The following is a 16,561-nucleotide window of genomic DNA, read 5'->3' on the forward strand; positions in this document are numbered from 1 at the left end:
GTAAAGGGAAACACCTTTTCCACCTTGGAGGGCTTGTGAGTGCCAAAGGCAACTTCCGTCTGAACTGCATCCACTGATGCAACCTCCAGTTTTAGGGTCTCCCGGACTGACATAATCAGTGCGTCCACCAGTGCCTTGTCCTGTGCTATGGCAGAGGCAGGGAGGTCATCCTCACTGTCAGAGGAGACGGGGCGCGGGACATCAACCCTAAAGGAGGAACCCGCAGCAGCAGCGACCGGCTCAGAATCAGAGTCTGAGGCATCAGACAAGACAGGGGTAGGCGGGGGTCGTTTTTTAGCCCCCCCGTCCCTGACAGGCCACCTCCACCCGGGACACAAATGACTCCAGGACCGCCGAAAGCGCATCAATGGTGAGTGGAGAATCGGAGGGCCCTGCGGCCACCTCGAGGGGATCAGATGGGGACACATGTGCAGCAGGGTTCATGGCAACGCCAGGGGAAACTGTCAGCAAAAAATGACAAAAATTTAAAAATAAACGAAAAACTTTTTTTTTTTTTAAAACGAATCCCCCAGCGCCCCTCAGTGGTCACGTGCCTCGAGACCCCTGCAGAGAGAGAGAAGAGACCCCAAAAGGCTCACCACACGATGCACCAGAGTTCAAAGCAGGACTGCTCTCAGCGCCGTCTTACATGACAGGAAGTCCTGTGGAGTGATTTTTCCCGGGTCTAGGGAGGGGCTCTGCCATCATACACGCCCTCAGTAACTCCCACAGCTGCTCAGCTCTCAAGCAAGATGAGCTGGGTGTACCAAGATGGCCGCCTCCATGCAGAGCACATGTAGGCTACAACAAAATGGCGGCCCGCGGAAAAATGGCAGCCCCGTGCGGTCCGCAGTGCCAAAAAGGGGACCCCCGCGTGCCTACCCACGGATCGATCGGTGGATGGACCTGAAGGCACAGGTAGTAAACCCCCGCACGATCGTTTAGGGCAACACCGGCAGCGCACCCCACCGCCCCCATATGCGGTCTGTAACCCAGATTGAAGGAGGGGGCAGATAGGTGGGGGGTGCATAACAGGATAAAGGGGAACCCGGGATCATGAGGGTCCGACCATCCCAAGGAGGGGCCCGCGTCCACCCCAAAACCCGTCAGGGGGAGAGGGGGAACATTCTACTCACCATACCGGAACAGGCGGGCGCCAACTCCTGACAGAACCCCTCTCCGCCGAGGTGGGGGGGCTGTCGGCCAACACGGACGCCGCGACTCAGATTCAGACTGGTCGTAGGCGACCTGGCGAGACGTTTTACTTGCGGGGCCAGTCCCCGTCCAGCGGGACTATGTCGCGGCCGACCCAGCGCGGAGCTAGGGCCTGCACGCGCTCGTAGGCCGGCTGGGGTGACCACTGGATCTCAACATCCAGCCCGTCGCCCAGATCCGGCATAATTGCTTGAAGATCTCACAGGAACAACTGGAGAAAAAAAGCTAACTAAAAAAAGATCTAAAAAAGCTTGCCAGGACAAGAGATCCCAGCAAGGAACTTAGGTCCTTACTCCTGACTAGGCAGAAAAAAACTGACATCCTATGCAGGGAGAGAGAGGATATACCCCCTGGGACTGCCCATAGGTGTGGCCAGAACTTTTTCCTGCCTAGTGTCCTACTCCTGTAGGGGGCAGTATATCCCTACTGATATTAATCAAGAAGTCTGCGTCTGTCAATGAGCGACAGAGAAAACAGAGCTCAACCGGAAACAGGAGCTCCCCCGGTCACGTGATGTCACATGACCCGCGGCCATCTTTAATCTTTCTCTGCTTGGACACAGACAGGCACGCATGCTTGCAGGCTCTGCAATATCGCTGTATTTGATTAGTGCAAACGTGAGTGTATTACCTCATATAATAAAGCTTTTATCAAAGTATATACAGAGAGCATTAGATTGTTTTCTCTCTTACATACTATGGAGATACTGCTTGGAGGATCCTTTTTCCTTACCGAGGTCTTCAGATATTAAGGATGATCTGAGGCATATACACCTGGCATACCGTGTTTCAAGGAGTGGAGGTTGTTTCCATTGTTTCCTTGTGGATATTACATGCCGTTAGACCCCGTAGGCTCACAAGGATAAGGTGAGAGGCAGAGAGTGATATGGTGGCGGGATCTCTGGAGCACCTGTTTCAGATTGTCACAGAATTGTTATCTGCTCTAGGACCATTGACCACTGGGATAGTCATCTCTTCATTTTTCTACACTGGCACCTGAGTTCTTGGGACTTTTCTTTCTGGAGCAGGTCAATAACAATAATGCATTAATAGGATTGCGCTGCACTATCTTATAACAGTCGTAGCGTTGTCTGATTGAACCCAACTGGACAATCGCGTAGGAGAGTCGTCCAATGACTCAAAGTTTGTCCGAGGGGAGGAAAACCCTCGCCAAGGCTGCATTGACTCTGGTCTCAGGACCAGAGTCCATGCAGATTTTTTGAAATTGACGTTCCAACCTAACTCTTGTAGAGTTCAGAAAGTGACCTCCAGATTCTCCAAAAAAAAAAAAAAAAAAAAAAAAAAAGAGACTTCTCTCAACAGGAGATCGATCAAGTATCCCAGATGGTCCGTTCTCATCCTATTCCCCCATAGAGAACAGTGGGGACCTGACAACTCCGTCTCCGCACACAGCGCGGGTGACAGTTACCATTCGCCTGCTCAGCGGGGGATCGGCGGATCAATCCCCCACTGAGAAAAACTGAGTCCGCCGACGGACCGCCAGGTTTGAAAGGGGCCTTACACATGATTTCAGCACACTCAAGCTCTGTTTAAATTACCACTAGCCACTATATGTTTCCCGTTTACACAGAAAAAGCAACAACTTTTTGTATCAACATATCTGCTGCTGACATGCCAACCCTTTCATGATACATAGTTTCAAAGGAAGTAGTCTTCAAGATACATTTGTATCCAATCTTCCACACAGCATAAAGCCCAGGGCTTGACAAATTTTAAAAAAGTTAGGAGCCAGTTTTTTTTTTTTTTTTTTTTTTTAACAACAAAGCTTTATTTTCAATTACGAAAATAACCGATCTTAAATTTAAACAGTGCAGTAAGGTTGGGGCGATAGGAGATCCAGTGACCAAGAGTAACATATGTCACCTTAGGCCCCTTTCACACGGGCGCCTACGCTAAGCAGAATCCACATGCTCAGTGGGGATCTCTCTGCTGATCCCCGCTGAGCAGGCGGATGACAGGTCCTGTCCGCTCTGCAATGCAGACACAGCCCATTCTCCTCTATGGGGCAATCAGATGGAAACGGATCATCTGTTTCCATCCGATGCCATCCAATCCGATTCACTGGACGGATGGTAAATAGAACCACCATCCGTCTGTTTTTGGCGGACAGGATCGGATGGCGGCGGCTTGCCACTCCATAGAGACTGAAGGGTCCGATCAGGCGGACCTGATCAGAAAGCCTGTGTGAAAGGGGCCATCGGCTGTGTGGCTGTGGCAGGGCGGGGAGTTAAAAAATATATTTTTTTTTTTTCCATAAAAGATTCTTATTGTGAATAAGGGATTTTAATGCAAAACAAAAGTGAACACATTGCAAGGAGATTACAAAATGCAATTTTTAAAGTAAGGCCCCTTTCACACGGTCCGCATTCCGTTGCGGACCATGCTCTGCTCAGCGGGGATCGATCCGCCGATCCCCGCTGAGCCGGTGGATGACAGCTCCGTCTCCACACTGTGTGCGGAGAGGGAGGTGTCAGAGCCCCGCTGCTCTCTATGGGGAATCGGATGAGAGCGGACCGCCTGTCCGCTCTCATCCGATCCCATCCGATCAGATCCCCAGGACGGATGGAAAATAGGGTTTCCATCCGTCCAGATTTTCCGGACAGGATCAGATGCGGATGGCAGCTGTGTCAGCGGACATGTCTCCGCTGACATCCGCTGCTACATAGGGCTGAATGGGGCATCCGATCAGATCCGCCTAAAAAACTGACAGGAGGATCTGATCGGACCGCCCGTGTGAAAGAGCCCTTTTTTGCGGATGATTTGCGGACATAATGTAAGTCAATGGCATTGCGGATGTCAGCGGAATACCATCCGCTGACATCCGATTTTCTTCCTTTCAGTTCTGTTCCGTTTTTTGGAACGGAACAGAACCCTATTTTTCCTCCGTTCAAAAAAAGGAAAGGAAGGAAAATCGGATGTCAGCGGTGTCATCCGCAATGCCCATAGACTTACATTATGTCCGCATATCATCCGCAAACGGATGGATGATACACGGACATACGGAGGCGGATGACACAAATGTCATCCGCCCCGTGAAAAAAAAAAAAAAAAGTCCCGCAGCGGACAAAAACAGCGGAGCGGCCATCTGAAAGAGCCCTTACACTCTTTTGCAGAAGTGCATAAATATGTAGAACACATTATCCTTGAACTTCCAGGAGAGAGCAGTGTAAAATGGGATTTAAAAATAAAAAAATAAAATCAAATAATACCCACACTCCCTGCACACTTACCTTTAAGCAAAGGGCGCCAGATGAAGACTGCAAAAACTTCCGTCTCTCCACCTCTTGGGAAGGAGAAGGGCGAGCATTGAAAACAAGCAGTGGAAATACCTTGCATTCCTAATTACTGCTTGTTGTAATACTCCCAGCCACCACAAGAGGCCGCCAGTTTCCCATTGGCAGCATCTCAGTGGAGAAGGCCCAAAAGCCGGGGCCTCAATTTTCAGATGATGCCGTAGTTCGAGCGCTCGAGGGGGGCGCAAAGCGACAGGACATCTCCTGCAGTGCACCCCAGGTGCCAGGTCGCTAATTCTAGTCGCAAATGCGACCTGGCGCCCAGGGATTGTCGAACCCTGATATAGCCTGCTTTTCTCTGACCTCTATGAAGATCACAGAATACATGGCCACCATTTATCCCATGCATCTTACATAATACAGTTGCTTATTGTTACCTGCCAGCAATTATCAAACCCAATTGAAAAGACAAGAACTCACTGCTCAAGGTGGTGTAATTGCCTGATGACTCACACCGGTGCATGCCCAGGCTCGCCTCCGTGAAAACTTGATAAAGGAAAAGGAATTGGCAGCACTCCAGGTTGAGTCAAAATCCAGATTTATTGACTGGACATCCAAATATGACAATCGTGACAAGGTAGACGCATTTCACACACTGACTGTGTGCTTAATCATGGTAATGATTAAGCACACAGTCAGTGTGTGAAACGTGTGTCTACCTTGTCACGATTGTCATATTTGGATGCCCAGTCAATAAATCTGGATTTTGACTCAACCTGGAGTGCTGCCAATTCCTTTTCCTTTATCAATTATGAAAACCCAGCTGACGTTTTTCTGCATTATAGACTGTTGGCATTTCATATGTGGAAATTCACCAATGAACTATTGCTTCAGGAACAGCATTCATGGTGGTCTCTTGTGCCACAATTTTACTAGGCTCTTTGCTCTTTCGGTATATAATATATAACATTTTTGAATATATGGACTTCCTATTTGGGTCCAAGCTTCCAGGGGGACTTTTTTGCCAGGAGAACCTTCCTTACTTAAAGGCATCATACAGCACCAGCTGTGGATATATGAATTGTCCCGAACATTAGATTACAACATACACTGGCCGGTTGTAGCATTTATATGTACAGTACAGACCAAAAGTTTGGACACACCTTCGCATTCAAAGAGTTTTCTTTATTTTCATGACTGAAAATTGTAGTCACACTTCAAGAGGTAGTCACTTGAAATGGTTTTCACTTCACAGGTGTGCCCTGTCAGGTTGTGTGATTTCTTGCCTTATAAATGGGGTTGGGACCATCAGTTGTGTTGTGCAGAAGTCAGGTGGATACACAGCTGATAGTCCTACTGAATAGACTGTTAGAATTTGTATTATGGCAAGAAAAAAGCAGCTAACAGTCTATTCAGTAGGACTATCAGCTGTGTATCCACCCGACTTCTGCACAACACAACTGATGGTCCCAACCCCATTTATAAGGCAAGAAATCACACAACCTGACAGGGCACACCTGTGAAGTGAAAACCATTTCAGTGACTATCTCTTGAAGTGTGACTCTACAATTTTCATAGGCATGAAAATAAAGAAAACTCTTTGAATGAAAAGGTGTGTCCAAACTTTTGGTCTGTACTGTATACATGTCGGGCTTATGGCCATGTGACTGCCCTGATTGGCTATTACAGCGGTCACATGATAAAAACATGCAGTGATCAGGAGCTTCCCGTGAGTCGCTGGTCAACGTGCTGGTGTTCCGTGAAAAAACCCTACCCGTGATAATTCCCTACCCTCGTCACTTCCGGTTGAGGTACCTCATTCATCAGCTCGGCCACTTCCCACTGCGTATGCTCAGAGTTGCGGAGGATAGGGAATTTTCACGGGGTAGTGTTTTTTAACATTACACACGTCATACATCAGCTGTTGCAGCGCGTCCCACTGCGCATGGCCAGGCACTACATAAAATCATCTCCGTTCCAACCCGTGAGACTTCACTGATCTCGGCTCCAGGAAAATGTTACAGTGGTGGCGGGTCTATGAAAATATGAATCACGGAGCCGATATCATATCGGACGCGCAGTTGCAGTTGAATTACGCAAGCCCGCAGGGAAATCTCAGGGTTGGAGCCAAGATTATTTAATTACGTGCCTGGGCATGCGCAGTGGGCAGCAGCTGATGGACGCGCTGTAATGTTAAAAAACACTACCCAGTGATAATTCAGTACCCTCCGTAGCTGTGAGCATGCGCAGTGGGAAGCATCTCAGCCGATTAATGACGTACCCGCAACGGAAGTGAAGAGGGTAGGGAATTTTCACGGGGTAGGGTTTTCCAACGTTACATCGGAAGTGCGTTCTCGGCACAGCTCTGTTGGCGCTGCTGAACCCAAATATGCGGCCACTTGGCGCCAAAGACCCAGCTGCCAGGAGGCTGCTTATTTGCTTGTGCTCTGCTCCAACAGGTTAACCTTTTATAAAGTGAAAATGTGGCCCTCAGGTGGTGGGTCCTTGGCAGCTGTAGAGTGGCCACCTCGCTAATTAGTGCAAGGCATGCTGTAAAAATCAGTTGCACCTTAGATCAAGAAAACGGCCCCACTTCGTCAAGATTACTCAGACCAGCTGGCTGTATGACCTTCTGTGTGGGCAAATTGCAATAACCACAGGCGTGTGGTCACCTGCTATGTCCCTGAGTCCAGGTTGTCAGCAGGGAAGAAAGATTGCTGCAGCAGAAAAAGGACAGCTGTTTCTGACAGTTCTTCACAACACTCCACCACTGACAAGACAGGCTTCTTTAAAGCGGGAACTTGCTTTTTGCTAGAGCCTGCCATTTTGCTGAAATGTATGTAAATCATAAAGTAGAACTAAAACGATCGATTTAACTTTCAATTGGTTGATTTAAGTTTCAAAAAACAGTTACATTCCTGGAATGCCGGGATTGCTGTCACATTTGCTTGTGTCCGCAACCAAACTGGCAAACCATAAAATGGCTGATGTCCTAAATCAGGCGTCGCTAAATGGCGGCCCGCAGTCCGGTTCCATTAACCTTCTTGTCTGGATCGCAGCCTCGCCAAGTAATTGCCGATTTGTTCTGTCCCCGCCGCCGGCTCCTCTGCCTGCGTGCACTGCCGCTATGTTCACAGACGTCCTTTCCATATTAGAGCTGCATTGCCCCCTCCCCACACTTCCTGTCTTATTCACACAAGACATGAAGCACGGCCTCTCTGAACAAAGGGGCGGGACTTTTAAAGTTAAGAAGCGGGTGATTGGTTGCTAGGCAGTGGTGCGGTCCCAGCAATCAATCACCCACCTTTAATGTGAAAAGTCCCGCTCTTTGTCCAGGGCTGCAGTGCTTTCCATCTTGTGTGAATAAGGTAGGGCTCTGTGGGAAGGGGGGGGGGGGGGGAGTGCTGTGCTGTTATGAAAAGGACAGGAGTTTAATATCAAGAGAGTACTGTGATGGGTCAGTCTGATTGAGGGGGGGGGGGGGGGATTCTTTGATGGGGGGGTCTGTGGTGGGTCAGTCTGTGGTGGGGGGGGGGGGGGTCTGTGATGGGGGTCTGTGATGGGTCAGTCTGATCGGGGGGTCTGATGTGAAAGGGGGGTACTGAGGACACTGATGTAAAAGAGGATCTGTGATGTGAAAGGGGGGTACTGAGGACACTGGTGTAAAAAGGGGGTCTGTGATTTCTGCCCTAGCAAAACACAGATCTCTGCAAGAGCGATAGAAAACAATTGTTTTCTATATGTCCTATTCACACTGCAACAGAGTGCAGAGCAGTGCAGTGTGAAATGCATATTGTTTCTATGCACTAAAACGGAGCTGTGGTGCATAAACAAAAATGAAATTTAAATTTTGACATTTCAATAAAGTTGAAAAAAAATAAAAAGACAAAAAGCGTGATGTGTGTGTGTGCACTGTGACGTGCACGAGAGCCTGCAATGTGGAAGCTATCATGTGGAGTTATAGCACCAATATGACACTCGGACTTCCGCTGGAAGAAAATCTTTCCGAACGGACCCCCATGAATTTTATTTAATTACCCCTGTCCTAAATAATCACATGTGTAGCATCATGGCAGTTGCAGTTTAACAGAATCAGCACCCTTGCCTGTAAAGGATAGGAGGGTTTAATTCTGCTTTAGGGCAGTCTGCAAGTCGGCGTCTACAAACTCAGCAGTGCCTAAAATGGGAGAGCAACTGAGCATGTTCACAGCAGGGTGAAACCGTGTATTACTGGATTTTAAACAGTATAGACACTTTGTTTTAAATAGATATGCCTGCAAAATGGGCCAGCCTGAAGTGATCTAGCAGGATTTCATTTTCTAACTAAAGGCAAAACTTTTTGTTTTGTATAGAGAAGAGATGGTAAATAAAAGCTGACAGGTGTAATATCTGTGGCCCCATTAAGGAGATTCACCCTCTCAGTTTGTCCTGTTTACCATCTTTGAAAGTGAAAGTAAAAGAAAATCCCAAATTCGGGGTTGTCCACAGATAAGTAATATAGGGGAAATCTTCCAATGGGAACATTGTGTGAACACTACTTTTGGTGACCTGGGGGCAGTGGCGTAGCGTGGGTTGTCAGCGCCCGGGGCAAGGCAAGTAATTTGCGCCCCCCAACCTGCGGACTTTTAGCACTCCCTGAGTCCCTTCCTACAATAGTACTGACCAGCCTGATTCCTATACTGACCAACCTGTCCACTACGCTAACCTACCTGATTCCTATACTGGCCACTACACTGACCTCTACACTGACCTACCTGTCCACGACACTGACCCTTACACTGACCTACCTGACCACTACACTGCCCACTGCACTGCACTACACTACACTGCCCACTACACTACACTGCCCACTACACTACACTGCCCACTGCACTACACACTGCACTACTTTATACATAGTCAGGGCTCTCCACTCCAGTCCAGGCTGCTCCCCTCCCCCCTCCATTCCTGCCAGTCTGCAGTCAGTGTTCTCCAGTCCAGGCTGCTCCCACCCCCCAGATGCCTGGTGTATCAGTCCAGAAACAACGGTCTCACCTCACCTCTCAACGGCTGGCTGAGTGTCACGACAACAGGGAAAGATAGATAGATGAATGATTACTGACTCTGTGACAGTGCCAGGCTGCTGACTCGCTGAGCTGACTGAGCTCTTCTGAACATGCGGCCGATTGTGAGGAGAAGCGGCACAGGTGGGGATTGGCTTGTAACATTTCCACATGCGCCGCAGCGCCATCCCACCCTACGCCAATGGACAGGTGAGGCACAGTCCAGCTCCGCCCGCCATTTTCATCCATAGGGCGCCCGCTGGACATCTCCCAGCCTAAAGATGGCGGCAACCGCAGACAGTGTGTGATACTGTGTATAATGTCAGACAGAGTGACACTGCGGGATGCGCCCCCCCCCCAGATGTTGCGCCCGGTGCGGCCGGCCCCCCCTGCACCCCCCACGCTACGCCACTGCCTGGGGGTTCCCAAGGAACTGTCCTAATTTGCAAGGATTTTTGTCTCACTTACTGTTTGGCTATGGGACAGAAAGTGCGAGAAATCGAAATGGGACACAGATGGCAAAAAAAAAATGTAATTTTTGTAAGAACTTACAGTAAAATTATTTTCTCTGAGTCCTCTGACAGTCGCCGCCCGATGGTATTAGCCTTCACTAATGGATAATGGCGCACTCTGCAGGAGCAGGCTAGGCAGATAATTATCAGGTTAATACAAAAAAACTTTTGTACCTCAGTACGCCACTAGGGGGCCATCCCTCAGCCATTACCAGAAACCCAATCTGATATTACTTCAGTTTCGTAGCAAGCAGTACTGGAAGGCAACAACCCCCAGATCCAAAAACCAGAGGGGTGGGGGCGGCGACTGTCAGAGGACTCCGAGAAAAGAATTTTACGGTAAGTGCTTACAAAAATTCTATTTTCCCTTACGTCCTCTGACAGTCGCCGCCCGATGGTATTAGCCTTCACTAATGGGACGTCGCCAAAGCAGTGCAGGTATGAGGGGTGGGAAAGTAACGCAACCAGATAAGAAGGTAACGCAAATAACCGGGCTAGTAACAACCTGAGCCCACAGTAAAAAACCCAAGAAAAAACACCCCAACAAGGAAAGACATTAAAAACAATGTCCCCTCAAACAACTGCCGCACTCAAAACTTTGCGGTCAAAAGAAGCATCCGAAAATGGCAAAACGTCAAGTTTTTAAAACTTTGTGAAAGTGTGCACTGACGACCATGTCGCCGTCTTGCACACCTGAGCCACAGACGCCTGATGGTGAAAAAACCCAAGAGGCACTAACGGCTTGAGTAGAATGAGCCTTTACCAGGAAAGGAGGAACCTGACCCTTGATGGAATAGGCCTGAACAATCGCCTGTCTGATCCATTTAGAAATGGTCACCGCGCAGGCGGCCGATCCCTTCCGAGGTCCCTTAGGAAGAACAAATAGAGAATCAGACTGCTGAATCGACTCCATGGTGGACAGGTAGACCTTGACCACATCCAGAGAAAGCAAAGCAAACTCCATAGGATGCTTGGGCCGTGCGCACAGCAAAGGCAACACGATATCCACATTGAGGTGGAAGGAAGAAACCACCTTGGGAAGAAACAATTGACTCGGTCGCAGAACCACCTTAGCTCTATGAAGTATTGCATAAGGAGAGCGGCAGGACAAGGCCGCCAATTCAGACACTCTGCGAGCCGACGTGATGGCCACCAGAAAAGCAACTTTCTTTGACAACACAGACAGAGACATCCCCCTGATGTTCTCAAAGGTTTATTGCAACACTGACAAAAAACAAATTCAGGTCCCCTGGAAGTAAGAGAGCTCCCCTTGGGGTGAGCCGAATGCCACACCTCTTGAATGAAGGTGGGGACCAAAGAAAGCGACGCCAAAGGTCGTTGAAACAAGACGGCCAAGGCCGACAATGGACCCTTGGCCTTAGCACCAAATGCTGATCCAAGCCCTTCTGCAGGAAGGCCAAGACCTTCGCCACCGAGAAGGAACGAGGGTAAAAACCATGCACTTCGCACCAAGCGATATACGCTTTCCAGGTGCTGCGAAAAAAACTTCCTTGAAGTGGCTTCGCAAGCCCCTTACAAGGTAAGGATGACCGCCTGAGAAGACCTCTATCCCTCAGGACCTGGCTTTTAACAGCCATGCCGACAAAGCTAGCAACTGTAAAGCAGAATGGAAGATTGGTCCTTGAGATAGATTGTCTCGCAGCGGAAGCCGCCATCGAGGTTCGACGACTATCTGAACAACGGCCGCGCACCAGGACCGTCCGGGGCCACCAGAACGACTGACATCTGTTCCGATGCCAACCTGCTGAGGAACCTGGATAACAGTGGAATCGGAGGAAAGGCATACAGTAGCCGATAGCGGTGCCAAGGCACCCCCAACGCGTCCGCGGCGTCTACCAGAGGATCGCGAGCCGTGGCCACGAACCTTAAACCACTTTGTGGAGACGGGACGCAAACAAATCCACGCTGGGGTCCTTTACCGGGCGCACAGGAGGTGAACCACCTCCAGATGTAGGGACCATTCCCCTCTGGCGACGTAGATAGTCCGCCTGCCAGAGTTCCACACCCGGAATGAGAACGGCCGAGAACGCAGGTATTGCGATCTGGCCCAGGATAGAACCTCGGCCACTTCCAGGCTGCCCGGGCATTCCACGTGCCCCCTTGGTTATTGATATAAGCCACAGCCGTGGCATGGTCCATCTGTACCCACACCAGACACCTCTGAAGCTGAGGTGACCACCAGGACAAAGCTTGATCGCTCGGAGCTCCAAGACGCTGATCGGTAGCGAAATCTCCCCCCGTCGACCACGTCCCCTGGGCGCAAAACGTGCCCAGAACTCCTCCATAGCCCGACAGGCTGGCATCCGTGGTGACAACCATCCATAATAGAGGTCTGAAGGCCTGACCCTGTGTCAAGGACAGCGGCCAGCGCCACCACAGAAGATCCGACCTGGATGACTCAAGGAAATACTCCTTTCCAAGGACGGAGGTGTCCTGTCCCACCTGTCTAGGATCTCCGCTTGCAGAGACCTGGTGTGAAATTGAGCAAACGGAACGGCTTCAAAGGCTGAGACCTGCCGTCCCAGAACCCGCATGCAGGTCCGCAAAGAGGAGAGATCGTCATTTCTGAGAGCTCCCATCTCCTCCCGCAAAGTCCTGAATTTTTGTCCTCCGGAAGGAAGAACCGAGATTAAGCAAAGTCCAAGGACCATCTAGGTACTGGAAACGAGTAGAGGGAGTCAGTGCCGACTTTTGAAATTGACGGCCCACCCGAACTCCTGAAGTGTCTGAACCTTCACGGCCAGATCTTTTGCCAAGGTTACACATGAGTTCGACCTTACAAGAGGTCGTCCAGGCAACCGAGGACCGCAATGCCCCATAAACGCAGCAAAGCTATACCGGAGCCAACACCTTGGTGAAAACCCTGGGAGCCGAAGTGAAACCGAAAGGCAACGCCACGAACTGGTAATGCTCCCCAGCCACCGCAAAGCGAAAGCAGCTCTGGTGACCCTCGAAAATAGGGATGTGGAGATACGCATCCTGCAAGGTGATGGATGCAGTAATTCCCCAGGCCTCAACGAGGCCATCACCGACCGGATGGATCCCATCCTGAACGTCCCGCACAAAGCGGTTCTGGGACTACCAGACCAGAATCGGACACACCATGCCCTCTTTCCTGGGTACTGAGAACAGGTTGTCAAAACTGCAAAAACTTTTTCAGAAAAACAGGTACAATGTCTCCATGTGCAAGCAAACCGTGCACAGCCCCCATGAGATCTCTGAGACGATCAGGGGGCAGCTGAAGAATGGACGGGAGGAACCTGTCTGTGGGGCGAGATCAACTCGATCTTGTGCTCTGAACAAATTGGTTCGTGAACCCACCTGTCCTGAATGCCGGACAACCAGGGTTCCTGAAAAGAAAGCAGACGTCCCCCCACCCCGACAACAGGGAGGGCTTCCCTTTTAGGGAGAGATGGACTGGGCCGCCGAACCAGACTGAATGGCATTTGGCTTACCCGACCACGGCTCCTCGGGGCCACCGGGAACGCAGAAGGGTTTACCCTTCTCCTGCGTCCCAAAGGCACGAAGGCAATTATGTTGAGTCTTGAAGGGGGGCCCCCTCCGCGTACGGGGGAGCTCTCCCTTGGTGACCTGGGGAAGACTAGTACTCTTACCTCCCGTGAGCCCCGTAATCAACTCATCTAGTAAGCCCAAAAAAAAAAAAAAAAAAAAAAAGACGACCCCCCTCATTAGGACGCATGGTCAACCGACCAGCACTTTAACCAGGTAATGCGGTGGATCACAATCCCCACCGCCGACAACCGGGTGACCAACGGAGCCACGTCCAAAGTAGCATCTCTCAGGAAGCTCGCAGTGTGGACGAGCTGATCCTGCTGCAAAGCCCCTTGCACCATGTCATGAGCGCCTGAGAGGCCAACAATGAGGCAAAACACAGGTTGCAACAGGGAACCCACCACTAGATAAATGTGGCGGGCAAGCGCTTCCACACGCCTATCAGCCAGATCCCTAATAACCGGGAATCGCCTACTGGCAGTAAGGTGGACTATTTCAGCCTAGACACAGTGTGATCCCCTGCTTGGGGACACCGACCAACGTTCGTCTACCCCCTCCGAAAAACGGAGAGCGGGTGGAAAAACGCTTCGGCACCACCAACATGCGCTAAATGCGCTGCCACTGGCCATTCACAATCTCGTGAAAATCCACCGGGCAGGAAAAATGCCTGACCCGACAGTCTGGGGTCTGCAGAACCCGAGCAAAAGGGACCGCTCACTTGACTGAGCTGGCTCATCATAGAGTTTGTGTTATGACGCCCATAAGAGCATCCATCGTAGCGCGTTCCTGCGCTACAGAGGAGGAAGATTCCCCCTCCTCCTCTCCCTCAATGTGGAGGACCGGGACCCCTCTGGGGGGACCATCGTCCATGGCAACCAAATCAGGCTCAGAGTCAGGGGACTGGGAGGGCACAGGCGGTTTTTTATGGAGGAGCGTGCCGGCATCAGCAGATTCACCTGGGATGCCAAAGTCGCCAGAGCAGCAGATAGGGGTGCCAGGGGAGAGGATTCAGGTGTACCCGAAGTCCCCACCAGGTCTGCGGGGGATTTGGGAGACCATTTTTGCCCTAAATGAACAAAGGGACGCTGGCCCTTTAAATTGGCGGTTCCCGCGGGCCCCCCACAATCTGCACCAACTGAAAGAGCCCCTTGAGAAAACACACAAGCAAAAAAAAAAAAAAAAGAATTTGATTTGGTCGAATAATGGCTGAGATATAAAGCAAAAATCCCCAGCCTGTCAGCCCATGTTACTCAGGATAAAAAAATGGAGGAAGTGACCTCACATCGCTAGAGGCCAGCCCTCGAGCCCAGAGAAAAGGTGCTTATTGAAAGTCAATGACAAAAGTCACAGGGAAAATGGCCGCTTGCCCTTACTAGGCATGTTGCCCACATCCAAGATGGCGCCCGAACGAGCCTGAGCAGAATTATCACATGGCTGCTGTATTACACAGAGTTTAGAATCTGCAAACCACTAAAGTGGGGGCCGCTCCAAACGGCTGCAAAATAAATGCACCAAACACGTTTCTGGCTATTAGCAGGGACCCCAGGGAGACCCCCACAGCATTCCCATGCAGCGCCCCCAGCAGGGGCAGGGAAAAAACCCCAACCCGGCCAGAAGAGGGATCCTCCAGAGACCGCCAGCCCTGCTATCCCCTAGGAGCGGGCCCACAACTCCCCAAACGCCCCCAGGGACAAGGGGGTTCAGTGCTCAGCAGTCCAGCAGCGGGCACAGCTCAAAAACTGGTGACCTCCGACCCTGAGTGGGGGTGCCGTCAGCCAAGGAGAGACGCCCGCAACATGTGGGCGATCCGGGTTGAGACATCCTCTGCGAAGCGCAGCTCCGCCGGCTCGTCCCATATGAAGAGGCACTGTCGTTGCGAGGCCTGGGCGTACCAGTAACCTGCGGCACTCGTTGGCAGGCTGGGACTCCATAAGGATCTAGGATACCCAGTCCGAGGCCCAGCTCTGCACTCACTTGTAGTCCTCCAGGAAAGGAATCCCTGACTAACTAGTAATAGTGAGAAGAAATAAAAATCTATTGTGTAAAGAAAAAAACACATTAATTCAGAAAAAAATAAGAAAGCCAAGACGCTAGGTCTTAGTCAGGAAAGACCTAAAGCTCTGCTCCTGAAGCTAGGTAGCTTGAAACTGAAGTAATATCAGATTGGGTTTCTGGTAATTGCCCCCTAGTGGCGTGCTGAGGTACAAAAGTTTTTTTGTATTAACCTGATAATTATCTGCCTAGCCTGCTCCTGCAGAGTGTGCCATTACCCATTATTGAAGGCTAATACCATTGGGCGGCGACTGTCAGAGGACGTAAGAGAAAAAGGATTTTTGTCTTACTGTTCTTTGGATGGACACAGCTCTTAATCATCTTCTTGACAGTAGGGTTATACTGCACCCTACAGGAGGACACTAGGCAGAGAAAAAGCTTGAACATGCCTATGGGGCAGTCCCTGGGGGTATACTCCCACTCTCTGCTATAGGTGGTCAGTTTTCTTTTTTTCTGCCTAGTCAGGAATAAGGACCTAGTTCCTTGCTGGGATCTCTGTTCCTTTCATTTTTTCTTTATACAAGGAATTTCTTTTTTATTATTTTGTTCCTTTGAGAGCTACAATCAAGTGCATGCAGACCACAGCTCCTCACTAGGTTGGCCACGACATTGTCCCACTGGATGGGGACTGGCATGCGAGTTAAACATCTTGCGAGGGCGCATAGGAACTGGCTTCGGCCTTGAATTGTGTTTTCCCCCTGGCCGACAGCACCCACATTATGATGGAGCGTTGCCCGCCCTGTTCCTGTTGTAGTAAGTAGCTGCCCCCCCCCAATACCCCTGGAGGGTTTTGGGGTGGACGTGGGCCACTCCCTGGGATGGTCGGAACTCCACCCCCCCCCCCCCCCGGGTTCCCATCCTCTTTTTTTTACAGCCTTTGCATCCATTGTGTGGGACACCTGTCCTGTTTTGGTGAGGGTACCCTGCCTGCGCTTCCACGGCGGGCGGCACCC

General features: G+C 50.6%; 1 protein-coding gene across 1 annotated transcript in view; it reads right to left on the reverse strand.

The window, feature by feature from the left end:
• The window catches only part of SART1 (spliceosome associated factor 1, recruiter of U4/U6.U5 tri-snRNP), a gene marked incomplete at its 3' end in the record, with an annotated part of 162,008 nt that overhangs the window by 53,512 nt on the left and 91,935 nt on the right, over positions 1-16,561 (reverse strand). The gene's annotated exons all lie outside the window — the stretch shown is intronic.

This window comes from Pelophylax lessonae (assembly GCF_965119305.1).
Source record: "Pelophylax lessonae genome assembly, chromosome: 10".
NCBI lineage: Eukaryota > Metazoa > Chordata > Amphibia > Anura > Ranidae > Pelophylax > Pelophylax lessonae.